The following is a 26,839-nucleotide window of genomic DNA, read 5'->3' on the forward strand; positions in this document are numbered from 1 at the left end:
GTGTCATAATCTCAATAAAAGTCACCTTCTTATCCCGAATTGCTTCAAAAGGGAACAAGAAAAAAAAAAAAAATACCTCACTGGTGGCTACCAGGGGCTGGGGCAAAACAGGGGTTAGGTAAACCTTGGTCAAAGTATATAAAACTTCGGTTAGACGGGAGCACTAGGTTCAAGAAAGCTATTTTACAACACAGTGACTGTAGTTAAGGCCAATGTACTGTACTTGAAAATTATAAAGAGGTCAGATTTTAATTGTTCTCACCACAAAAAATGGTAAGTATGTGAAGTAATGCATATGCTAATTTGCTTGATCCAGCCATTCTAAAATGTATACATATTTTGAAAATGTCATATTGTACTATATATATAGTACAATATGACATTTTGAAATATATATTATATATTTATATATAATATATATTATAATATATAATATAAATATATTATAATATATAATATAAATATATTATATAAATATATATATACACACACACACATACACACACACACACACACACACACATTCGTCTTAGGCCAGTTGCAGTGGCTCACACCTGTAATCCCAGCACTTTGGGAGGCTGGGGCGGGTGGATCACGGCATCAGGAGTTTCATACCAGTCTGCCAACATGGTGAAATCCCGTCTCTACTAAAAATATAAAAATTAGCTGGGTGTGGTGGCACACGCCTATAATCCCAGCTGCTCGGGAGGCTGAGTCAGGAGAATCGCTTGAACCCGGGAGGTAGAGGTTGCAGGGAGTCAAGATCACACCACTGCACTCCAGCCTGGGTGACAGAGTAAGACTCCATCTAAGTACAAAGGAAGGAAAGAAAGAAAGAAGGAAAGAAAGAAGAGAGAAAGGAAGGAAGAAAGGAAGGGAAGGAGAAAAAAGGAAGGAAGGGAGAAAGAAGGAAAGGAAAGAAAAAAGAAAAGAAAGAGAAAGAGAGAGAGAAAGAAAGAAAAGGAAGGAAGGAAGGAAAGAAGGAAGGAAGGAAGGAAAATTTAACAGATTGAAAAATAAAAATAAAAAAGAAAGTCTATTAATGGCAACACTATGTCTAATGAAATAAAAAATTCCTGATGACTGAAGGTTGTAACATGACCTAATCCTAGTGAACACAGGGAGAGTTCCGCTAAATCAAGGAGGTTTGCATCTAGAATCCTGCTATTTGCCAGAGGAGGGGAAGCCAGTATACACCCATGATTCCAAATGAAGCTCTTCTCTTTACGGTTATGGGAATAGGAATTCCAGAGCACGATAAGGTCTTATAGAATATAAAGTTACCAATTTTCTTGCACTTCTAAGTCAAAGATTGTAAATATTGACATGTATATGTGAATATACACTTAAAAAAAATATGTGTATACACTAAAGCCAATTTCCCATACATTTATCTTCTGTCTCAGTAAAAGTACATTGGTATCCTCTTTCCTAAGTTGATGAAATTAATTACATGAGTCTTGGGATGGAAAAAAAAATCTTTAAAAACTGCTTTTGGTCGGGCGCGGTGGCTCATGCCTGTAATTCCAGCACTTTGGTAGATCGAGGTAGGCGGATCACGAGGTCAGGAGATCGAGATCATCCTGGCTAACACGGTGAAACCCTGTCTCTACTAAAAATGCAAATAATTAGCTGGGCGCGGTGGCGGGTGCCTGTAGTCCCAGCTACTCAGGAGGCTGAGGCAGGAGAATGGCCTGAACCCGGGAGGCGGAGTTTGCAGTGAGCCGAGCTTGCCCACTGTACTCCAGCCTGGGTGACAGAGCGAGACTCCGTCTCCTAAAAAAAACGCCTCCCGGGTTCAGGCTTTTAAGGGGAATATTTGTACAAAAAAAAAAAATATACTTTCCCCCGCCAGAATCTTCACATCTCTAAACATAATAGACATCAGGTTTTTTAAATTAGAAAACAACAACAGTGTATTGTAATTAACAGTATATTTTGTTTTAAGCCTGAAAATAAGTACCCAAAATAATTGCAGTGAAAACCTGCACAAATTCAAATACAACATATTTGGTGATTACCTTCTGCTTTCTCCATCTCCTGTCTCCAAAAGAGATCAGGCTAAATTCTAATTTTCTGGGGGATATGGGTAATATCATCAACAGAGAGAGAGGGCAGGAGTGTGCACATCCCCTTTTACTTCCCACAGTAATGTGCTCGTGGAAGAGTTCTGAGTCATTATCAATAAGTTCAATACTTTCCAAACTTGATTGCCCCTCAGAATCACTTAGTGAGAATTTTTTTTTTAACTAAATACACAATTTTGAACCCCACCTCTACCTGGTGTGTAAGAATATTCAGTTACATAGGAATTTGCTTGTTTCTTATTTGTAATAGACAACACATAAATGGGGTTCTAAATTCAGAATGTTCAAAGTGTATACAGTAAAGAGTAATCTTCTCTACTTCTATCCTTTAGTTCCCCTATACAGAGGCAACCACTGTCACCAGGTAACCGAATATATTGTTAGCAGTTTCTTTAGTATTTTGTGAGTGAAGTTATGTGTATTCAAGCAAATATGTACATATATGTAATTTTATTACAAATAGTAACAAGCTATGCATACTGTCCTGTACTTTGATTTATCCAGTTCCCATAATGTCCTTGAAATTGTTCCATATTATTACAGAAAGGAATGCCGCATTCCTTTTTTTTTTTTTTTTTTTTTTTGCAATTTCACTGTTTGGATTAGCAACAATATATTTAAAGTTTTCTACTGCTGGAGATATGTATTTTCCTCTGCATTTTTTGCTATTACAAACAATACTGTAGTGAATATTCTTATACATGTGATATCTGCACATGTGCAAGTTTCTACATAATATAAATTTCTAGAAATAGAACTATCAAATAAAAAGTGTATTAGTCAGGGTTCTCTACAGGGATGGAACTAACAGGATATATGTATATATGAAGGGGAGTTTATTAAGGAGTATTGACTCACATGGTCACAAGTTGATGTCCCAAATAGGCCATCTGCAAGCGGAAGAGCAAGGAATCCAGTCCGAGTCCCAAAACCTCCAAAGTAGGGAAACTGACAGCGCAGCCTTTGGTCTGTAGCCAAAGGCCCGAGAAGCCCTGGAAAACTTCTGGTGTAATTCCGATAGTCCAACAGTTGAAGAACTTGGAATCCGACGTTCAAGGGCAGGAAGCACCCAGCACAGGAGAAAGACGAAGGTCAGAAGACTCAGCAAGTCTGTTCATTACACTTCTGCCTGCTTTATTCTAGCCACTCTGGCAAGTGATCAGATGGTGCCCACCCAGATTGAGGGTGGATCTGCCTCTCTCAGTCCACTGACTCAAATGTTAATCTCCTTTGGCAACACCCTCACAGACACACTCAGGAATAATACTTTGCATCCTTCAATCCAGTCAAGTTGACACTTAATATTAACCATCACAAAAGGTATGTACATTTTTTTTTTTTTGATGGAGTTTTGCTCTTGCTCTCCAGGCTGGAGTGCAACGGCACAATCTTGGCTCACCACAACCTCCGCCTCTCGGGTTCAAGCAATTCTCCTGCCTCAGCCTCCCGCATAGCTGGTATTACAGGCGTGTGCCACCATGCCTGGCTACTTTTTTTTTTTTGTATTTTTTTTTTAGTAGTGACAGGTTTTCACCATGTTGGCAAGGCTAGTCTCAAACTCCTGACCTCGTGATCTGCCCTCCTTGGCCTCCCAAAGTGCTTGGATTATAGGCGTGAGCCACCACTTCTGGCCCATTTTTTTTTCTTAATTTTAATGGATATTGCCACATATGCCTCCACAAAAAAAAACAAAAAACAAAAAACAAAAGTGTCAATTTTCATTAGGAATTTGAAGATTTTATAATATCCCTAAGTGATTTCAATGATCAGACAGGATTCAAGACCACTGCTCTAGAATTTCAGCTAATATGTGAAGCTTGGATTTGTAGATTGAATCATTTGATTTTATTTTCTCCAAAGCCACTTCTATGAAGCTTCTCTGTATTATGTAGCCCAATAATTTTCAAAGTTTAATGTGCATACAAATTATATAGATCTTTTTAAGAGGCAGATAATCTGAAATTCTAAGTGAGGTTAACGCCTTTTGAACATGGATCACACATTGAGTAGCAATGTCCTATGGGACTCCTCCAGTCAACAGCACGTAGATTAACACTTAGCTTGTACTGTTTAGTAACAGTGATCATACACTTTTTAGTCTATAGACACCTCAAAAAAGATTTGTTTCTGTGGGTTTATATCTATTGATATTTACCACATTTAAAATTAAAACAAAGTTTTCTAAATGTTTATTTCATTTTAAATTTCATTTTATATGTTATTTCACAATGCATTTGAAAATGCATTAACATAAATAATACATATTTCTTTTAAAAAGTCCAAAACAATGTTAATGAGTAGAATGGCATTGTTTTACATTTTTAAAATTTTCTTTAATGTCTGGCTTAATGGAACACTGCAGGAATCTTGTATATATTTCTGATTCAATATGCTGTGTATTGCATGTCCTGTAGTCTCTGCAGAATATTACTATACATTCTTGAGAGATGGATAATGAAAAAAGCAAATGTCTTAGTACTATAATGAAAATATCTTTGACCTTGAAGACACTCTAAAAGGGTCTTGGGGAATACCATACGTCCCGAGACCATGAGAACGACTGTTTTAGTATGTGCTCCTTCTGCCATGCCATGGAGACTAGAAACGTCTTTAGGACAGAGACTGATTATCTTATTCTTCTTTACCTCAACAGGGCTAGCTCAGATTATGGGTTGAGTCAATACTTCTTGATTTGATGACTATGATGATCAAATTTTTCAAAGTATTCTCATCCTATTTCTTTTGCATAGGCAATTGAGAACTAGAAACTGGGGATATCAGTGGAGATGGGAAATGAGCCCCTTTTCACTCATCTCCTCCATAAAGAAAGGTCCACAGTGAAAGCTATAAAGCTCACCTTTAAAGAAAATAATTTCGTTACAATATCGTGAAGTATTTTTGCACCAATCATTTTATTTGATGCTAAAAAACCATGTAAGCTAGTCATTTTACAGATAATGAATCTGAGATGCAAGCCAAATTGCCCAAGTTTTACAGCTAGTAAGTGACTACTGAGCCAGGGTTGAGAAAATAGAACTCAACCTTGGATTATAAATAAGTTGAAAGAATGGTTTAATGTATTGGATTGTGCACTTATTTTGTGTCACGGGATATTAATACCATTCAGGATTGAGAATATTTACAATAAGTTGCCTTTATGGTGATCAAATGTTTCCAGTTCTTTGGGGGCATCCAATCACCTGCTAAATTTGTTTATTGCCTGATCTGCCTGACAATAGACATTATTCCTCAAACTGCTTTCTACTATAGTACTGTGATATAATCAGGTTTTCCAGGAAGTCTGTCTTTCTGCCATCATAATTTTTGTTAGTGTAGTGAGTAATAGCAGCTTTTTATGCTACCAGACTGATGTGATTATTTCTCAATAAATCTAGTTATGTTTTCTGCTAAAGAAGAAGACCAGGTCAGCAAAGCAGGAACTCTCAGTTCCAGTGGAAAGCCAGGGCAAGGTCAATTTCTGTTTGGAAAGAGCAGGAAGGTCTATAGTAACTAAAAAAAACCACTAGAATCATGGTCTACAGTGCCAATCCTCTTGATTCCTTTTTAAAAAATTTCACTTGCTTTTAATAGACTGTGATATAATCTTCTCAATTCCTGCTCCAATTCAAAACACCACAAACAGGAACCTGAGTCCTATTGCATTATTTTTACGTGAATCACTGAATAATTTGGGCCTTTAAAAAGTGGAGGAAAAAATGACCAGAGGCAAGAATTGGGGTGGAGATTAAGATAGTTTTCTAAATGTGCTTGAAAGCTCATTTCAAGGGCCTATCAGTTGCACAGTAAAAATGAATACAATTACCTGGTAAATTCAGGTTCTACACAATTCAGTTTTCAATTGTCATCTGAAAAATTCCATTCAAATCTGATGATTAGTCTTATTTGCCTGATTTAGATAAAATATATAGGCTTACACTGTGTGTGTGTTTGTGTGTGCATCCATCTAGAAATCACACCTTTAATTTTAGTGCATTCTATATAGTAACAGTTTCATGGGTGTTATATTAGTCTGTTTTCTTGTTGCTGATAAAGACATACCCTAGACTGGGAAGAAAAAGAGGTTTAATTGGACTTACAGTTACACATGGCTAGGGAGGCCTCACAATCATGGTGGTAGGCAAAAGGTACTTTTTACATGGCAGTAGCAAGAGAAAATGAGGAAAAAGCAAAAGCAGAAATCCCTCATGAACCCATCATATCTCGAGGGATTTATTCAATATCACTAGAATAGCACGGGAAAGACTGGCCCCCATGATTCAATTACCTCCCTTTGGGCCCCTCCCACAACACATGGGAATTCTGGGAGATACCATTCAAGTTGAGATTTGGGTGGGGACAGAGCCAAACCATAACATTCTGCCCCTGGCCCCTCCAAATCTCATGTCCTCACAATTCAAAACCAATCATGCCTTCCCAGCAGTCCCCCAAAGTCTTAACTCATTTCAGCATTAACCAAAAAGTCCAAAGTCCAGAGTCTCATCTGAGATAAGTCAAGTCCCTTTTGCCTACAAGTCTGTAAAATCAAAAACAAGCTACTTACTTCTGAGATACAAGGGGGAACAGTTATTGGGTAAATACAGCCATTTCAAATGGGAGAAACTGGCCAAAACAAATAGGTTATACGGCCCATGCAAGTCCAAAATCCAGCAGTGCAGTCAAATTTTAAATCTCCAAAATGATCTCCTTTGACACCAGATCTCACATCCAGGTCACACTGATGCAAGAGGTGGGTTCTCAGGGTCTTGGGCACCTTCCCCCCTCACCCCCACTCCGTGGCTTTGCAGGGTACAGCCTCTCTCCCTGCTGCTTTCAGTGGCTGGCATTGTCTGTGGTTTTTGCAGGCACATGGTTCAAGCTGATGGTGGATCTACCATTCTAGGGTCTGGAGGATGGTGGCCCTCTTCTCACAGTTCCACTAGGTGGTGCCACAGTAGGGACTCTGTGTAGGGGCTCTGATCCCACAATTTTTTTTCCACAATGCCCTAGCAAAAGTTCTCCATGAGGGCCCTGCCTCTGCAGCAAACACTTGCCTGGGCATCCAGGCGTTTCCACACATCTGAAATCTAGGCCGAGGTTCCCAAACCTCAGTTCTTGACTTCCATGTACCAACAGGCTCAACACCACGTGGAAGCTGCCAAGGCTTGGGGCTTCCACTTTCTGAAGTCACAGCTTGAGCTGTATGTTGGCCCCATTCAGCAAAGGCTGGAGCAGCTGGGACACAGTGAACCAAGTCCCTATGCTGCACACAGCCTGGGGACCCTGGGCCCAGCACACTAAACCACTTTTTCCTCCTAGGCCTCTGGGAATGCGATGGAAGGGGCTGCCATCAAGGTCTCTGACATGGCCTGGAGACATTTTCCTCATGGTCTTTGGGATTAACATTAGGCTTCTTGCTACTTATGCAATTTTCTACAGCTGGGTTAAATTTCTCCTCAGAAAATGAGTTTTTCTTTTCTATTGCATAGTAGGGCTGTAAATTTTCCAAACTTTTATGCTCTGCTTCCCTTATAAAACTGAATGCCTTCAACAGTACTCAAGTCACATCTTGAATGCTTTGCTGCTTAGAAATTTCTTCTGCCAGATACTCTAAATCATTTTTCTCAAATTCAAACTTCCACAAATCTCTAGGGCAGGGGTGAAGTGCCACCAGTCTCTTTGCTAAAACATAACAAGAGCCACCTTTACTCTAGCTCCCAACAAGTTCCTTATTTCCATCTGAGATTACCTCAGCCTGGACTTTATTGTCCACATCGCTATCAGCATTTTGGGCAAAGCCATTCAACAAGTCTCTAGGAGGTTCCAAATTTCCCATATTTTCCTGTCTTCCTCTGAGTCCTCCAAACTGTTCCAAACTCTGCCTCTTCCCCACTTCCAAAGTCACTTCTATGTTTCTGGGTATCTTTTCAGCAATGCCCCACTGTACTGGTACCAATTTACTGTATTAGTCTGTTTTCACACTGCTGATAAAGAAATACCTGAGACTGGAAGAAGAAGAGCTTTAATTGGACTTATAGTTCCACATGACTAGGGAGACCTCAGAATCATGGCAGGAAGTGAAAGGTACTTCTTACATGGTGGCAGCAAAAGAAAATGAGGAAGAGGCAAAAGTAGAAACTCCTGATAAACCCATCAGATCTCCTAAGACTTATTCACTATTATGAAAATACCATGGGAAAGACCAGCACCCATGAATCAATTACCTCCCCCTGGGTCCCTCCCACAACACGTGGGGATTCTGGGAGATACAATTCAAGTTGAGATTTGGGTGGGATCACAGCCAAACCATATCAGGTGTATACTTATTTTCAGATGCATCAAGATGCATACTTTAAAAATACATAAATTTTGTGGTCGGAAGGGCCAAGATGGCCGAGTAGAAACAGTGCTCATTTGCAACTCCCAACAAGATGTATGCAAAAAGTGAGTGAATTCTACACTTCCAACTGAGGTACCCAGATTCTTTCATTAGGACTGACTAGGCAGTTGGTGCTACCCACAGAGAGCAAGGAAAGCAAGGTGGGGTGACGGTTCACCTGGGAGTTACACAGGGCAAAGGGTCCTCTCTCCTCCAGCCAAGGGAGGCAGTGAGTCAGTGTACTATATGCCCAGGGGCACTATGCTTTTCCCACAGACTTTTGCAACCCTCAGATTGGGAGATTTCTTCATGAGCATACATCACCAGGGCCTTGGGACCCAAGCACAAAACTGGGCAGGCATAGGGCAGCTGCTCCAGTCAGTGACTGTTTAGGCAGGCAATATGCTGCAGGAGTTTTTACATAATCTAGCAGCTCTCAGAACTCCAGAAAGGCAGGAGATTTGTCCACTTCCATTGAAAGGGAGCTAAAGCCAGGGAGCCAAGCAGACTCACTCAGTGGGTCCCACTCCCATGGATCTTGGCAAGCTAAGACCCACTGGCTTGGAATTCCCACTGGCCAGAAGAGCCGCCTGGAGAATGTCTAAAATGACTGAGTTCCCAGGGACAGGCGTGGCCACCATTACTGCAGCTCTAGTCAGTGGTTTTCCCCTTCCAGTGCTAAAGAGGGTGGGCAGTTTGGACTGGGTGATATTCCCCACAGCACAGCACAGTGACTCTGGCAGACTGTGGCCAGGCTGCTTCTTTAGTTGAGACCCAGATTCATCCCTTCTACTAGGCAGGACCTCCCTGCAGGAATTCCAGCAACTCCAGTTAGGGACTTACAGACAGAACTCTCAATTCCCAGAAACAGAGCACCTGGGGAAAAGGTGGCCATGGTCTTGGGTTCAGCATGCTTAATCTTTCCTGCCTGGTAACTCTAAAGAATCCAGGTGTTCCAGATGAGGGGGATTCCCCCAGAACAGCTCCACTAAGGGACAGGCAGACTGCTTCATTAAGGGGATTCCTGATCCTCTGCCTCCTGATTGGGTGAGACCTCCCAACAGGAGTCACTAGACACCTCATATAGGAAAGTTCCAGCTGACATCAAGTCAGTATCCTTCTGGGACAAAGCTTCCAGAGGAAGGAGCAGGCAGCAATCTTTGCTATTCTGGAGCCTCCACTGGTAATATCCAGACAAACAAGGTTTGGACTGGACCCCCAGCAAACTGCAGCAGACCTGAATAACAGGATCCTGACTGGTAAAAGAAAAAAACAAACAAAAAGCAACAACAACATCAACAAAAAAGACCCCACTAAAACCCCATCCAAATGTCAACAGCCTCAAAGATCAAAGGCAAATAAATCCATGAAGATGAGAAAAAAATGATGCAAAAACACTGAAAATTCCAAGTCAGAATGCCTCTACTCCTCCAAATGACTGCAACACCTCTCCAGCGAGGGCACAGAACTGGACTGAAGTTGAAATGGATGAACTGACTGAAGTAGGCTTCAGAAAGTGGGTAATAACGAACTTTGCTGAGCTTAAGGATTATGTTCTAAATCAATGCAAAGAAGCTAAGAAACATGATAAAATATTACAAGAGGTGTTAACTAGAATAACCAGTTCAGAGAGGAACATAAGCGACCTGATAGAGTTGAAAAACATAGAACGAGAATCTCATGAGGCAAATACAGTATCAATAGCTGAATTGGCCAAGTGGAAAAGAGAATATCAGAGCCTGAAGACTATATTGCTTAAATAAGGTAGGAAGAAAACATTAGAGAAAAATGAATGAAAAGGAATAAGAAAAAAACTTCTGAGAACTATGGGACTATTTAAAAAGACTGAACCTATGACTGTTTGGAGTACCTGAAAGAGACAGGGAGAATGGAATCAAGTTGGAAAACATACTTTAGTATATCATCCAGGAGAACTTTCCCAACCCAGCAAGACAGGCCAACATTCAAATTCAGGAAATCCAGAGAACCCCACTAAGATACTCCATGAGAAGATCAACCCCAAGACACATAATCATTAGATTCCCCAAGGTTAAAATGAAGGAAAAAATGTTAAGGACATCCACAGAGCAAGGCTAGGTTACCTACAAGGGGAAGCCCATCAGACTAACAGCGGACCTCTCAGCAGAAGCCCTACAAGCCATGAGCATGGAGGCCAATATTCAACATTCTTAAAAGAATTTCCAAACCAGAATTTCATATCTGGCCAAACTTTCCTTCATAAGTAAAGGAGAAATAACATCTTTTTCAGACAAGTAAATGCTGAGGGATTTCATCACCACCAGGCCTGCCTTGCAAGCTCCTGAAGGAAGCACTAAACATGGAAAGGAAAAACTGTTACCATCCACTACAAAAACACACTGACATACACAGACCAACAACACTATGAAGCAAATACATTAACAAGTCTACAATATTAACCAGCCAGCATCATGATGACAGGATCAAATTCACACATAACAATGTTAACCTTAAATGTAAATGGGCTAAATACCCCAAATAAAAGACACAGAGTTGCAAGCTAGATAAAAACACAAGGCCCATTAGTGTGTTGTATAGAAGAGACATCACATGTGCAAAGACACACATAGGCTCAAAATAAAGGGGTAGAGGAAAATTTACCAAGTAAATGGAAAGCAAAAAATGCAGTAATTGCAATCCTCATCTCTGACAAAATAGACTTTGAAACAACATAGGTCAAAAGAGACAAAGAAGGGCATTACATAATGGTATAAAATTCAATTAAACGAGGGCAGAGCAAGATGGCCGAATAGGAACAGCTCCAGTCTCCAACTCCCAGCACGAGCGACACAGAAGACCGGTGATTTCTGCATTTTCAACTGAGGTACTGGGTTCATCTCACTGGGGAGTGCCGGACGATCGGTGCTGGTCAGCTGCTGCAGCCCGACCAGCGAGAGCTGAAGCAGGGCGAGGCATCGCCTCACCTGGGAAGCGCAAGGGGGAAGGGAATCCCTTTTCCTAGCCAGGGGAACTGAGACACACAACACCTGGAAAATCGGGTAACTCCCACCCCAATATTGCGCTTTAAGCAAACAGGCACACCAGGAGATCATATCCCACACCTGGCCCGGAGGGTCCCACGCCCACGGAGCCTCCCTCATTGCTAGCACAGCAGTCTGTGATCTACCGGCAAGGCAGCAGCGAGGCTGGGGGAGGGGCGCCCGCCATTGCTGAGGCTTAAGTAGGTAAACAAAGCTGCTGGGAAGCTCCAACTGGGTGGAGCTCACAGCAGCTCAAGGAAACCTCCCTGTCTCTGTAGACTCCACCTCTGGGGACAGGGCACAGCTACACAACAACAACAACAACAACAAAAAAGCAGCAGAAACCTCTGCAGACGCAAACGACTCTGTCTGACAGCTTTGAAGAGAGCAGTGGATCTCCCAACACGGAGGTTGAGATCTGAGAAGGGACAGACTGCCTGCTCAAGTGGGTCCCTGACGCCTGAGTAGCCTAACTGGGAGACATCCCCCACTAGGGACAGTCTGACACCCCACACCTCACAGGGTGGAGTACACCCCTGAGAGGAAGCTTCCAAAGCAATCAGACAGGTACACTCGCTGTTCAGCAATATTCTATCTTCTGCAGCCTCTGCTGCTGATACCCAGGCAAACAGGGTCTGGAGTGGACCTCAAGCAATCTCCAACAGACCTACAGCTGAGGGTCCTGACTGTTAGAAGGAAAACTATCGAACAGGAAGGACACCTACACCAAAACCCCATCAGTACATCACCATCATCAAAGACCAGAGGCAGATAAAACCACAAAGATGGGGAAAAAGCAGGGCAGAAAAGCTGGAAATTCAAAAAATAAGAGCACATCTCCCCCGGCAAAGGAGCGCAGCTCATCGCCAGCAACGGATCAAAGCTGGACGGAGAATGACTTTGATGAGATGAGAGAAGAAGGCTTCAGTCCATCAAATTTCTCAGAGCTAAAGGAGGAATTACGTACCCAGCGCAAAGAAACTAAAAATCTTGAAAAAAAAAGTGGAAGAATTGACGGCTAGAGTAATTAATGCAGAGAAGGTCATAAACGAAATGAAAGAGATGAAAACCATGACACGAGAAATACGTGACAAATGCACAAGCTTCAGTAACCGACTCGATCAACTGGAAGAAAGAGTATCAGCGATTGAGGATCAAATGAATGAAATGAAGCGAGAAGAGAAACCAAAAGAAAAAAGAAGAAAAAGAAATGAACAAAGCCTGCAAGAAGTATGGAATTATGTAAAAAGACCAAATCTACGTCTGATTGGGGTGCCTGAAAGTGAGGGGGAAAATGGAACCAAGTTGGAAAACACTCTTCAGGATATCATCCAGGAGAACTTCCCCAACCTAGTAGGGCAGGCCAACATTCAAATCCAGGAAATACAGAGAACACCACAAAGATACTCCTCGAGAAGAGCAACTCCAAGACACATAATTGCCAGATTCACCAAAGTTGAAATGAAGGAAAAAATCTTAAGGGCAGCCAGAGAGAAAGGTCGAGTTACCCACAAAGGGAAGCCCATCAGACTCACAGCAGATCTCTCGGCAGAAACTCTCCAAGCCAGAAGAGAGTGGGGGCCAATATTCAACATTCTTAAAGAAAAGAATTTTAAACCCAGAATTTCATATCCAGCCAAACTAAGTTTCATAAGTGAAGGAGAAATAAAATCCTTTACAGATAAGCAAATGCTTAGAGATTTTGTCACCGCTAGGCCTGCCTTACAAGAGACCCTGAAGGAAGCACTCAACATGGAAAGGAACAACCGGTACCAGCCATTGCAAAAACATGCCAAAATGTAAAGACCATCGAGGCTAGGAAGAAACTGCATCAACTAACGAGCAAAATAACCAGTTAATATCATAATGGCAGGATCAAGTTCACACATAACAATCTTAACCTTAAATGTAAATGGACTAAATGCTCCAATTAAAAGACACAGACTGGCAAACTGGATAAAGAGTCAAGACCCATCAGTCTGCTGTATTCAGGAGACCCATCTCACACGCAGAGACATACATAGGCTCAAAATAAAGGGATGGAGGAAGATTTACCAAGCAAATGGAGAACAAAAAAAAGCAGGGGTTGCAATCCTAGTCTCTGATAAAACAGACTTTAAACCATCAAAGATCAAAAGAGACAAACAAGGCCATTACATAATGGTAAAGGGATCAATTCAACAGGAAGAGCTAACTATCCTAAATATATATGCACCCAATACAGGAGCACCCAGATTCATAAAGCAAGTCCTTAGAGACTTACAAAGAGACTTAGACTCCCATACAATAATCATGGGAGACTTCAACACTCCACTGTCAACATTAGACAGATCAACAAGACAGAAAGTGAACAAGGATATCCAGGAATTGAACTCATCTCTGCAGCAAGCAGACCTAATAGACATCTATAGAACTCTCCACCCCAAATCAACAGAATATACATTCTTCTCAGCACCACATCGTACTTACTCCAAAATTGACCATATATTTGGAAGTAAAGCACTCCTCAGCAAATGTACAAGAAGAGAAATTATAACAAACTGTCTCTCAGACCACAGTGCAATCAAACTAGAACTCAGGACTAAGAAACTCAATCAAAACCGCTCAACTACATGGAAACTGAACAACCTGCTCCTGAATGACTACTGGGTACATAACGAAATGAAGGCAGAAATAAAGATGTTCTTTGAAACCAATGAGAACAAAGATACAACATACCAGAATCTCTGGGACACGTTTAAAGCAGTGTGTAGAGGGAAATTTATAGCACTAAATGCCCACAAGAGAAAGCAGGAAAGATCTAAAATTGACACTCTAACATCGCAATTAAAAGAACTAGAGAAGCAAGAGCAAACACATTCGAAAGCTAGCAGAAGGCAAGAAATAACTAAGATCAGAGCAGAACTGAAGGAGATAGAGACACAAAAAGCCCTCCAAAAAATCAATGAATCCAGGAGTTGGTTTTTTGAAAAGATCAACAAAATTGACAGACCACTAGCAAGACTAATAAAGAAGAAAAGAGAGAAGAATCAAATCGACGCAATTAAAAATGATAAAGGGGATATCACCACCGACCCCACAGAAATACAAACTACCATCAGAGAATACTATAAACACCTCTACGCAAATAAACTGGAAAACCTAGAAGAAATGGATAATTTCCTGGACACTTACACTCTTCCAAGACTAAACCAGGAAGAAGTTGAATCCCTGAATAGACCAATAGTAGGCTCTGAAATTGAGGCAATAATTAATAGCCTACCAACCAAAAAAAGTCCAGGACCAGACGGATTCACAGCTGAATTCTACCAGAGGTATAAGGAGGAGTTGGTACCATTCCTTCTGAAACTATTCCAATCAATAGAAAAAGAGGGAATCCTCCCTAACTCATTTTATGAGGCCAACATCATCCTGATACCAAAGCCTGGCAGAGACAAAACAAAAAAAGAGAATTTTAGACCAATATCCCTGATGAACATCGATGCAAAAATCCTCAATAAAATACTGGCAAACCGGATTCAGCAACACATCAAAAAGCTTACCCACCATGATCAAGTGGGCTTCATCCCTGGGATGCAAGGCTGGTTCAACATTCGCAAATCAATAAACATAATCCAGCATATAAACAGAACCAAAGACAAGAACCACATGATTATTTCAATAGATGCAGAAAAGGCTTTTGACAAAATTCAACAGCCCTTCATGCTAAAAACGCTCAATAAATTCGGTATTGATGGAACGTACCTCAAAATAATAAGAGCTATTTATGACAAACCCACAGCCAATATCATACTGAATGGGCAAAAACTGGAAAAATTCCCTTTGAAAACTGGCACAAGACAGGGATGCCCTCTCTCACCACTCCTATTCAACATAGTGTTGGAAGTTCTGGCTAGGGCAATTAGGCAAGAGAAAGAAATCAGGGGTATTCAGTTAGGAAAAGAAGAAGTCAAATCATCCCTGTTTGCAGATGACATGATTGTATATTTAGAAAACCCCATTGTCTCAGCCCAAAATCTCCTTAAGCTGATAAGCAACTTCAGCAAAGTCTCAGGATACAAAATTAATGTGCAAAAATCACAAGCATTCGTATACACCAATAACAGACAAACACAGAGCCAAATCATGAATGAACTTCCATTCACAATTGCTTCAAAGAGAATCAAATACCTAGGAATCCAACTTACAAGGGATGTAAAGGACCTCTTCAAGGAGAACTACAAACCACTGCTCAGTGAAATAAAAGAGGACACAAACAAATGGAAGAACATACCATGCTCATGGATAGGAAGAATCAATATCATGAAAATGGCCATACTGCCCAAGGTAATTTATAGATTCAATGCCATCCCCATCAAGCTACCAATGAGTTTCTTCACAGAATTGGAAAAAACTGCTTTAAAGTTCATATGGAACCAAAAAAGAGCCCGCATCTCCAAGACAATCCTAAGTCAAAAGAACAAAGCTGGAGGCATCACGCTACCTCACTTCAAACTATACTACAAGGCTACAGTAACCAAAACAGCATGGTACTGGTACCAAAACAGAGATATAGACCAATGGAACAGAACAGAGTCCTCAGAAATAATACCACACATCTACAGCCATCTGATCTTTGACAAACCTGACAAAAACAAGAAATGAGGAAAGGATTCCCTATTTAATAAATGGTGCTGGGAAAATTGGCTAGCCATAAGTAGAAAGCTGAAACTGGATCCTTTCCTTACTCCTTATACGAAAATTAATTCAAGATGGATTAGAGACTTAAATGTTAGACCTAATACCATAAAAATCCTAGAGGAAAACCTAGGTAGTACCATTCAGGACATAGGCATGGGCAAAGACTTCATGTCTAAAACACCAAAAGCAACGGCAGCAAAAGCTAAAATTGACAAATGGGATCTAATTAAACTAAAGAGCTTCTGCACAGCAAAAGAAACTACCATCAGAGTGAACAGGCAACCTACAGAATGGGAGAAAATTTTTGCAATCTACTCACCATTCTACTTTCTATTACACTTCTAAGAGTTCAACTTTTAAAATATTTTACATATAAGTGATATTATGCAGTATTTGACTTTCTGTTTCTGGGTTATTTCATTTTTCATAATGCCCTCCAGGGTCATCCATGTCCAAATGACAGGAATTTATTCTTTAATAAGGCTGAATAGTATTCCATTGTGCATGCATATCACATTTTCTTTATTGAACCATCCATTAATGAACAGTTAGGTTGATTATGTATTTTGGCTAATGTGAATAATCCTACCATGAACATGAGGGCGCAGACATCACTTCAACATACTGATTTCAATTATTTTTCATATAAATGCAGTAGTGAGATTGCTAGATCATATGGTAGTTTTATTTTTAATTTTTTGAGGAAGCTCCATACTGTTTTCCATAATGGGTATACCAATTTACATTTCCACCAACTGTGGACAAGTGCTCCCTTTTCTCCACATCCTCACCAATACTTGTTATGATTTTTCTTTTTGTTAATAGCCATTCTAACAGGTATGAGGTGATACCTCATTGTGATTTTACTTTGCAGTATCTAATGATTAGTAATGATAAGAATTTTTTCATATTCCTAGTGGCTATTTTCATGGCTTCTTTGTAGAAATGTCTATTCAGATCCTTTGCTCAGTTTGTAATCAGGTTTTTGGGATTTTTCTTTTGTATTAAGTGGTTTGAGTTCCTTATGTTTTAGATATTAACTTTTTATCAGCTATATGGTTTGCAAATATTTTTCCCATACAGTAGGTCATATCTTGACTCTGTTGATTATTTCCTTGGCTGTGCAAGAGCTTTTATATTTGATGTCATCCCATTTGTGTATTTTTGCTTTTGTTGCCTGTGCTTTTGGAATCATATCCAAAAAATAATTTTCCAGATGAATATCATAGAGCTTTACCCTGTGTGTTTTTCTAAAAGTTTCACAGTTTCAGGTATTACATTTACGTCTTTAATCCATTTTGAGTTGATTTTTGTATATAGTGTGAGATTAAGGCCTGATTTCATCATTCTGCATATGGATATCCAGTTTTCCCAGCACCATTTATTGAAGAAACTGTCTCTTGTGTGTTTTGGGAATCACTGTAGAAAGTCAAATGACAGTAAATGTGTGGATTTATTTTTGAGCTCTCTATTATGTTTCCTTAGTCTATCTGTTTTTATGCCAATATCATGCTGTTTTTATTACTATAGCTTTTTAGTATATTTATAAGATTGGTCTAGTGTGAGGCTTCCAATTTTATTTATTTATTTATTTTTGTTCAAGATTGCTTCAGAAACTCTTGAGGTTTCGTACTTATTTTAGGACTTTTAAAAATTTCTGTAAATATGGCATTTTAACTTTGATAGAAATTGAATTGAATCTGTAGATAACTTTAGGTGGTATAGTCATTTTTAAAAATATGCATTTTAAATTTCAATAGCTTTTGGAGTACAAGTGGTTTCTAATTACCTGGATGAATTGTATAGTGGTAAAGTCTGAAATTTTAGTCCATCTATCACTCGAGTAGTGTACATTGTACTTAATACGTAGCTTTTTGTCTGTTGCCATGCTCCACCCTCCTGCTTCTGAGTCTCCAATGTCTGTTTTACAACTTTGTATGCCTTTGTGTACCCATAGCTTAACTCTTACTTATAAATAAGAACAAGCATGGTCATTTTAACAATATTAATTCTTCCAATCTATAAACATGGCATATTTTTCCATTTTATTTAGTTTTCTTCTATTTCATTCATTAATGTGTTATAGTTTTTAGTGTATATGTCTTTTCCCTCCTTTGTTAAATATATTTTGAAGTTTTTTGTTGCTATTTTATTTATTGATTAATTATTATTATTACTATTTTTGGAGACAAGATCTTGCTCTGTTGCCCAAGCTGGAGTACAGTGGCACAGTCTTGGCTCACGGCAACATCTACCTCCCGGGTTCAAGCAACTTTTGTTCCTCAGACTCCCAAGTAGCTGGGATTACAGGCGTGAGCCAACACACCAAACTAAGCTTTGTATATTTAGTAGAGATGGAGTTTTGCCATGTTGTTTAGGCTGGACTGGAACTCCAGGCCTCAAGTGATCCATCCACCTCAGCCTCCCAAAGTGCTGGAATTACAAGCAAGAGCCACTGTGTTTCACCTTTTGTGGTTATTTTAAATTAGATTGATTTCTTTATTTCTTTTTCAGACACTTTGTTATTAGTAGATAGGAATGCGACTGATTTTTATGTTGATTTTGTATTCTGCAAATGTACTAAATTTTTAAATTAGTTCTGACATATTATTGGTGGAGTCTTTAGGATTATGTATATATAATATCATGTTGTAACTTCTTTTGTTTGTTTGAATGCTTTTTATTCCTTTCTTTTGCCTAATTGCTCTGGCTTGGACTTCCAGTACGGTTTTTTTTTTTTTTTTTTTTTTTTTTTTTGATATGGCAAGTTTATTTTTTAAATACAGCAACAAGGACCATTGTGAGCTTGATAAACAGTTATAACACTGCTAAAAGCCTCATATTGCATTACAGTATTACCAATGTGTTTATTTATTTATTTTTTTTTAGAAGTGGTGAGAGTGGGCCTTGTTGTCTTGTTCTCAATCTTAGAGGAAAACTTTCAACTTTTCACCATTGAGTATAATGTTAGCTGTGTGTTTGTTATATATGGACTTTATTGCATTGAGATACATTACCTCTATAACTAATTTGTTGTGTTTTCATCATAAAAGGATGGTGAATGTTGACAAGTGATATTTCTGCACCTATTGAGATGACCATATGATTTTTGTCTTTTATTCTGTTAATGTAGTGAAATCACATTTATAAATTTGCATATGTTGAACCATCCATGCATCCCTGGGGTAAATTGCACTTGATTGTGTTGAGTGATTGTTTTAACGTGCTGTTGCATTTCATTTGCTAGTATTTTGTTGAGGTTTTATGCACCTGTGTTCTTCAGGGATATTGTCTTGCATTATTATTTGTGCATTTGTTTGGCTTTTCTATCAGGGTAATGCAGGTCTCATAAAATAGGTTTGGCAGTAGTTCCTCTTCAAATTTTTGGAAGCATTTGAGAATGATTGATATTAGTTCTTCTTTAAATGTTTGGTAGAATCAGTAGTGAAGCCATCAATTTCTTGGCTTTTCTTTAATGGAAGGCTTTTTATTATTGACTCAATTATTGTACCCATTGGCCTATTCAGATTATTTATTCCTTTGTGATTTAGTCTTGGTAGGTTGTATGTGTATAGGTAATTATCCATTTCATTTAGTTATTAAATTTATTGGTGTTTAAATGTTCATAGTCGCCTCATGTTCCTCTGTATTTCTATAGTACCAGTTGTAATGTCTTAGCTTTTATTTTTCATTTTATTTATTTGAGACTTCTGTCTTTTTTACTTAGTCTGGCTAAATGTTTGTATATTTTATCTTTTTTTTGAAAAAAAGTATATAGTGGTAAAGTGTATAGTGGTAAAGTCTGAGATTTTAGTGCATCCATTACCCAAGTAGTGTACATTGTATGCAATATGTAGTTTTTTATCTCTTGCCCTGCTCTGAGTTTCCAAAGTCTGTTACACCACTCTGTATGACTTTGTGTACCCATAGCTTAGCTCCTACTTATAAGTGACAAGAAGTATGGTCATTTCAACAATATTAATTATTTAAAAATCTTAGTTTTGTAGACATTTGCTATTGGTTTTCTAATGACATTTAATTCTGCTCTGATCTTTATTATTTGCTTCCTTCTACTAATATTGGGTGTTGGGTGGCTTGTTCTTGTTCTTCTAATTTCTTAAGGTGTATAGTTAGGTTGTTTATTTGAGGTATTATTTTCTGATGTAGACATTTGTTGCTATAGACTTCTCTCTTAGAAATGCTTTTGCTGTATCTCATCAGTATGCTGTGTGTACATTTTCAGTTGTCTCAATATATATTTAAATTATTCTGTAAATTTCAGTTTTGACTTCTGTTTTTCCATGAGCTTACTGTTTAATTTTTTGTTTATGAATTTCCCAAAAGTTCTCTTATTATTAATTTCTATTTTCATACCATTATGGTCAGGAAAATATACTTCATATGATTTTAAACATCTTATATTAAGATGTGTTTTATAGCATATATAAAATCTATTCTAGGGTATGTATTCTGTGCAGTCATGAAGAATATGTGCTCTGCTTCTTTTAGACAGAATGTGTTCTATATTACTGTTAGGTCAATTTTATCTAAAATGTAAGTTTAAGTTGATGTTTTCTTATTGGTTTTTCTCTCTAGGTGATCTGTACATTGCTGAAAGTCTCTTACTATTATTGTATTACAATCTATCTCTTCAGAGCTACTAATATTTGTATTATATATTTAGATACTACAGAGGAGTATATATATATTTACAATTTTTATATGTTGTTGATGAATTGACCCTTTCATCAATATATAACAACTTTCTTTGTCATGTTACAATTTTTTGACTTAAAATCATTTTGTCTGACGTAAGTATAGCTACTCTTGCTTGCTCCCTTTTGGTTCCCATTTGCATGCAATATTTTTTTCATCTCTTCACTTTTGGTATATGTATATCCTTATAGGTGAAGTGACTCTCTTGTAGACAGTATATATATGGGTCCTTTAACAAATCATGCAACCATTCTATGTCTTTCAATTGGAGAATTTAATCCAATCACATTCAAATAAATTATTGATAGGTAAGGTGATATGGTTTGGCTGTGTGCCCCCACCCAAATATTATCTTAAATTGTAATCCCCACGTTTCAAGGGAGTGAGGTGATTTGATCATGGGGGCAGTTTCCCCAGTGCTGTTCTCACGATAGTAAGTGAGTTCTCACAAGATTTGATGGTTTTATAAGCATCTGACATTTCCTGTACTTGCACTTCTTTCTTCTGCTGCCATGTGAAAAAAGTCTTTGTTTCCCTTTCGCCTTGTGCCATAATTGTAAGTTTCCTGAGGTTTCTCCAACCATGCAAAACTGTGAATCAATTAAACCTCTCTTCTTTATAAATTACCCAGTCTTGGGTATTTCTTTATAGCAGTATGAAAATGGACTAATACATAAGGACTCTACTGACATTTTGTTCATTGTTATCTGGTCATTTTGTAGCCCCTTTGTTCCTTTCTCTCACTGTTGTTCTTTGTGATTAGATTATTTCCTCCTGTATGCTTTGATTTCTTATGTTTTATCTTTTGTGTATCTACTATAGGTTTCTGTTTTGTGATTAACATTAGGCTTATATGAAACATCTTATAGTTATTGCAGGCTATTTTAGGCTGATAAAGACTGAACTTACAAACTCTTCACTTTTACTCAACCTCCTTTTCACATTTTATGCCACAATTTACACTTCTTCCTGTTGTGTATCCCTTAATAAATTATTGTAGCTCTTATTATGTTTAGTAGTTTTGACTTTTTTAACCTTCTTACTAAAAATATAAATTACACACCACCATTACAGTATTAGAATATTCTGAATTTGACTGTGTATTTACTTTTCCCATAAGTTTTATGCTTGCATATGTTTTCATTTTATTAATTAGCATCATTTCTTTCTACTTAAATAATTGCTTTCTGCATTTCCTATGAGTCTGATGGTGATGAACTCTCTCACCATTTGTTTATCTGGGGAAGTCTATATCACTCCTTCATTTTTGAAGAACAGTTTTTCTGGGTATGGTATTTGGGGTTCACAGTCTCTTTCCTTCAGTCATTTGAATATATTTTCCCATTCTCTCTTGGCCTGTAAGGTTTCTGCTGAAAAAGCTACTGCTAACTTTATTTTAACTCCCGTACTTATATGTGATTTGCTCCTTCTATCTTGTTGCATTGTGATCCTATTTTTGTCTTTATTTGTTTACAGTTTAATTATGATATGTCTTAATGTAGTCTTGTTTGGATTAAACCTAATTGGAAATCTTTTACTTTCCTGTACCTAGATATTTATATATTTCTTCTAAATTTGGAAACTGTTCTGCTATTATTTTGTTAAATAGATTTTTTTCTCCTTTGTCTTTCTCTTCTCCTTCATAAAGTCCTATAACTTGAAGATTTGTTCTCTTGAATCTATCTTATAAATCTCATAAACTTTCTTCATTCCTTTTAACATTTTCCCCTATATCTGTATATTTTCAAATAACCTACCTTTGAGTTTACAGATTAATTTGTTTGATCAATTCCACTGTTGATGCTCTCTATTGCATTTATCATTTCATTCATTGTATTTTTCAGCTCAATAATTTCTGGGTGTTTTTATACTTTTTTTTTTTTTTGAGACGTGGAGTCTCATTTGGCGCCCAGGCTGGAGTGCAGGGTCGGATCTCAGCTCACTGCAGCCCGGCCTGTTCCCGCCACTTATTCTCCTGCCTCAGCCTCCCGAGTAGCTGGGACTGGTTGTACATGCCCGCCACCGCCTAGCTAGTTTTTGTATTTCTTTAGTAGAGACGGGTTTCACCGCAGTTAGCTGTGATGGTCTCGATCTCCTGGACCTCCTTGATCCGGGCCTGCCTCGCCTCCTGCCTACTGGCGGCTTGAGCCACCGCGACCCGCCACTTTTTTTTTTTTTACAGAGCTCCAACCCTGTCACCGAGGCTGAGTGCAATAGCATGATCTCGGCTCACTGCAACCTCCACCTCCCAGGTTTGGCGCGATTTTCCTGCCTCAGCCTCCTGAGAGTAGCTGGGACTACAGGCGTGTGCCATCACATCCAGCCACAATTTTTTTTTTTTTTAGTAGAGATGAGGTTTCACCATGTTAGACAGGATAGTCTCGGTCTCCTGACCTCATGATCCGCTTGCCTCGGCCTCCCAAAGTGCTGGGATTATAGGTGTGAGCCACCGCATCCAGCCCATATTTTTTAATCTGTGTGTTAAATTCTAATTTGGGATATTTATTGTTTTCCTGACTTCAACTGTTTCTCTGTATTTTCCTGAAGTTTGCTCAGCTACCTTAAAACAGTTATTTTTTGAATTTTTTTTGTTGAGCATTTCATGTATCTTCATTTCTTTTAGGGTTAGATACTAGGAGATTATTGTGTGTTGTTTTGTTGAGTTTTATCTCTTTGTTATTTTCATGTTTCTTGTTGCCTTTTGTTGATGTCTGTGCATTTGAAAAAGTAGGGACCTATTCCAGTCTTTATAGACTGGCTTTATCTGGGAACATCCTTCACCAATTAGCTTGTCCTGGTGCCTGGGTCAATAGGTGAGTGGGCCTGATGCCTGTGTCCCACAGGGTTTATGCCTGGAGCTTGAATTCACTGGATAGACATGTTGATTGTGTTCTCAGGGGTATGCCTGGACGCTAGGCCCATGAGGGTCAACCAGAAGCCTTGGTCTGCAAGGACTGGCCTGAAGCCTGGGTTCACAGAAGCTGACCTGGCACTTTGGTGGGTCTTGTGGCTGGGTCTTCAGGGGCTTACCAGATGCTGGAATGGGCCTGGTATTTCAGATCCATTGGAATGGGCCTGAAGCCTGAGTCCATGGGGGCTGGCCTAGAGCTGAAGTGGGCCTGGGCCCAGAATTTGCAGAGGTTGGCCTTAGTTTTGGGTCTGCATGGGTCAACTTGGAGCCTTAGTGCATGGGGGCCAGACTGCCACTGGAAGGATGTGCCTGAGCCCTGGGTCTTCTGGAACAGGTGCAGAACCTGGGTATGCCTAAGTGTGAGGTTAGGGAGCAGGCCCAAAGTGTTGGGTTGATAGAAGTGACCTGGCTCTGGGCATCCTTGGAGCCTTGTCTGCAGGAACCAGCTTTGTGCCTGAGGTTGGGGTACATACCTGATGCTCAGTCAGTTCCAAAGCTTTGAGCTTTGTTGAATGACCTGGCTCTGGGCTAGGCTAAAATCTGGGTGTGCCTACAGCCTGCAACCACAGGGGCTAGCCTGGTACTGACTGGGTGGGCATGCAGTCCATATCTATAGGGACTGTTCTGGAGGCTGAGTATGTGGGTGCTGACCTAATGACCAGAGATGTGGGTGCTGGCCTAGTGATGGGGTGGGCCTAAAACCTAGAGCCATGGGTGTCTAGGCTGCTACTGAAAGCAGTCCAGAGTGTGGTGTTCCTGGGGTCAGCCTGGAAGTGGGGCAGATCTGTACACCAAGTCATCCAGGCAGACCAGAAGCTTGTGGCTATAGTATCTGGACTGGTGCTGGGTTGGACATGGAACCTCATTTTGCAGTTACCAGTTTAGAGTCTGGAGCTGTGGGTTTAGCTTGGAGCCTGGAACCATGGGAACTGGCCTAGAGCCTGAGTTTGTGAAGGCTGAGTTGGAACTGGGGTGGGCCCAAAGTTTGGAGTCACTGGGGCCACCTTAGCAGTGGGGCTTGTCCACAGCCTAAGACCACTGAGGTCATCCAGGCAAGTGAGATGATTCTAGTGACTTAATCCCCGGTACCGCTTGGATTCTGGTACCGTGGTGACAAGCCAGGCTGGGTTTTACTGGGATGGGCTCAGTGTAGAGGTTCAAGGCAAGGTCTGGAGCTCACTTCCCTCTTTTTCTGCCAAGCAAAGGATATTTCTGTCCACACTGTACTTTTTGGGGTTTTTGGAGGGGTGATGCAGGTAAATTAAAACTGTTATTTCTACTCTCTTCATTGCATATTTTCATACTTCTATGCTGTATTTTCTCACCTGCTTTCCTCAGCTCTTGTGAAGGTATTTTTCTACATGTATGGTTTTTCAAATTGATGTTTCTGAGGGGGAATGAGTGCTGAAACATCCTATTCCACCAACTTGCTCTCAATAGTGTATACTTTCTTATCACTTGAAAATGCGTCTCACCAATTTTTTCAGTTGATAATTAGGATCTATTCAATCTGAAATTATTATTCTCATCTACTTATTCTTGACAAATTTAATGAATGTAAATAGGAAAATGTTAAGGAGATTGTTAACAGGACACTTGAAGTTCACAAGGAGATAAAAAGGACCCACTTAGAGCTAACTATTCAGGTTGAGACGAGGGTTAAAATGGAAGGTTAAGTTTTCACTACAACTCCTCTGGTTGTTATGGTGACGGGAACATGTTGAACTGAAAGGAGGTTGTGCAATGTTACAATGGGATCATGGAGTTTTCTCTCATATAAGCCATTTTCAAAATATAGGTGTTAGAGCTAGTCAGAATACTAACCTACTCCCATGGCAAAACAGGAAAAAATATAATAATTAAAAGTGCATTGATTCTTCCAGACAAACTGGTGTCTGACTTCTCAGAAGTATCATAGGACTCCTAAGGGGCAATGGCCAGAGAAAATGGGGACTCTATACTGATAAGAGAGAAAAACATGTGACTGACTCAGTAGCAGCATTTTTAAATTTTAAAACCTCTATGTTATTTGTAAAGCTTTGTCAATAATATGTACCTAGAAAAGTATGAAATCCTAAAGTTTTATAGTTTTACAAAATAGAATAATGAAAGATATTTTCCTTGGTTTTTAAATATTGTCCTACTGTGTACATGACTTTGCTTTATGTTGTATTACTGACTATATATTTTTGCTTGGGAGTTAAATGTATATTTTATTGCAATTGGAAAAAAACAAGTTTTTCTGAAAGACACTTTATTTTAGACATAGCTGTTTACTGTTTGACCAGCTCCACCTAAAATAGTAGCTTTATAAAATCATAAATGCTATTCCATGTCATTTGAATGATATGGAATAATTGTTAATAAGTTTAGGTAAATTTTATTCATCATTGATCAATATAAATAGTATTTTGTATCCAAAATGTATTTTGTCAGTTCTTAGAATTGTTGGCCACTTAAATAATGAATGCTATCTTGCTGTATGATTTTAGAAGAGAATAAAATCAGCTCTGATATATCTATGTATCTATGCCTCTATCTATCTATCTATCTTTCTATCTCCTAGTCTCATGTTATAGGGGAATCACAGTTCTGATTTGGGCTGTGCGTACATCAAAGATCAAAGCATCATTATGGTCATGACAAAGTGTGCCAGTGCCCCCATATTATTAGGGTTAGCAGTAGGTATGCTTTTTTTTTTTTTCTACTGCCAAATATCATAAAGGCCAAAATTCTTACAATTACTTGTTTATTGTATTCATAAAGTGTCTTGATCCCATTTTACATAGTGTATGCTAGACTTGTGTCTGGCTAGATCCCAAGAGCATATGATTTAAAATATAAATGGTTTTGATCAAAAAAAGAGAGAGACTTCTAGAGTTTGGAGCTTTGAACTACCCAAGACCTAATAGATTATTACCGGTGCTGAGATATTATAAGTTATTTGTAAGATTGTGTTATATCTGATGCTTTAATGTTGCAGAATAATGCACAAAGCAAAGGCATAATGATAAATTGGATTATTTTAACATGACAAACTATAATGATG

The sequence above is a fragment of the Papio anubis genome, chromosome X, assembly GCF_008728515.1.
Source record: "Papio anubis isolate 15944 chromosome X, Panubis1.0, whole genome shotgun sequence".
Classification (NCBI taxonomy): Eukaryota; Metazoa; Chordata; class Mammalia; order Primates; family Cercopithecidae; genus Papio; species Papio anubis.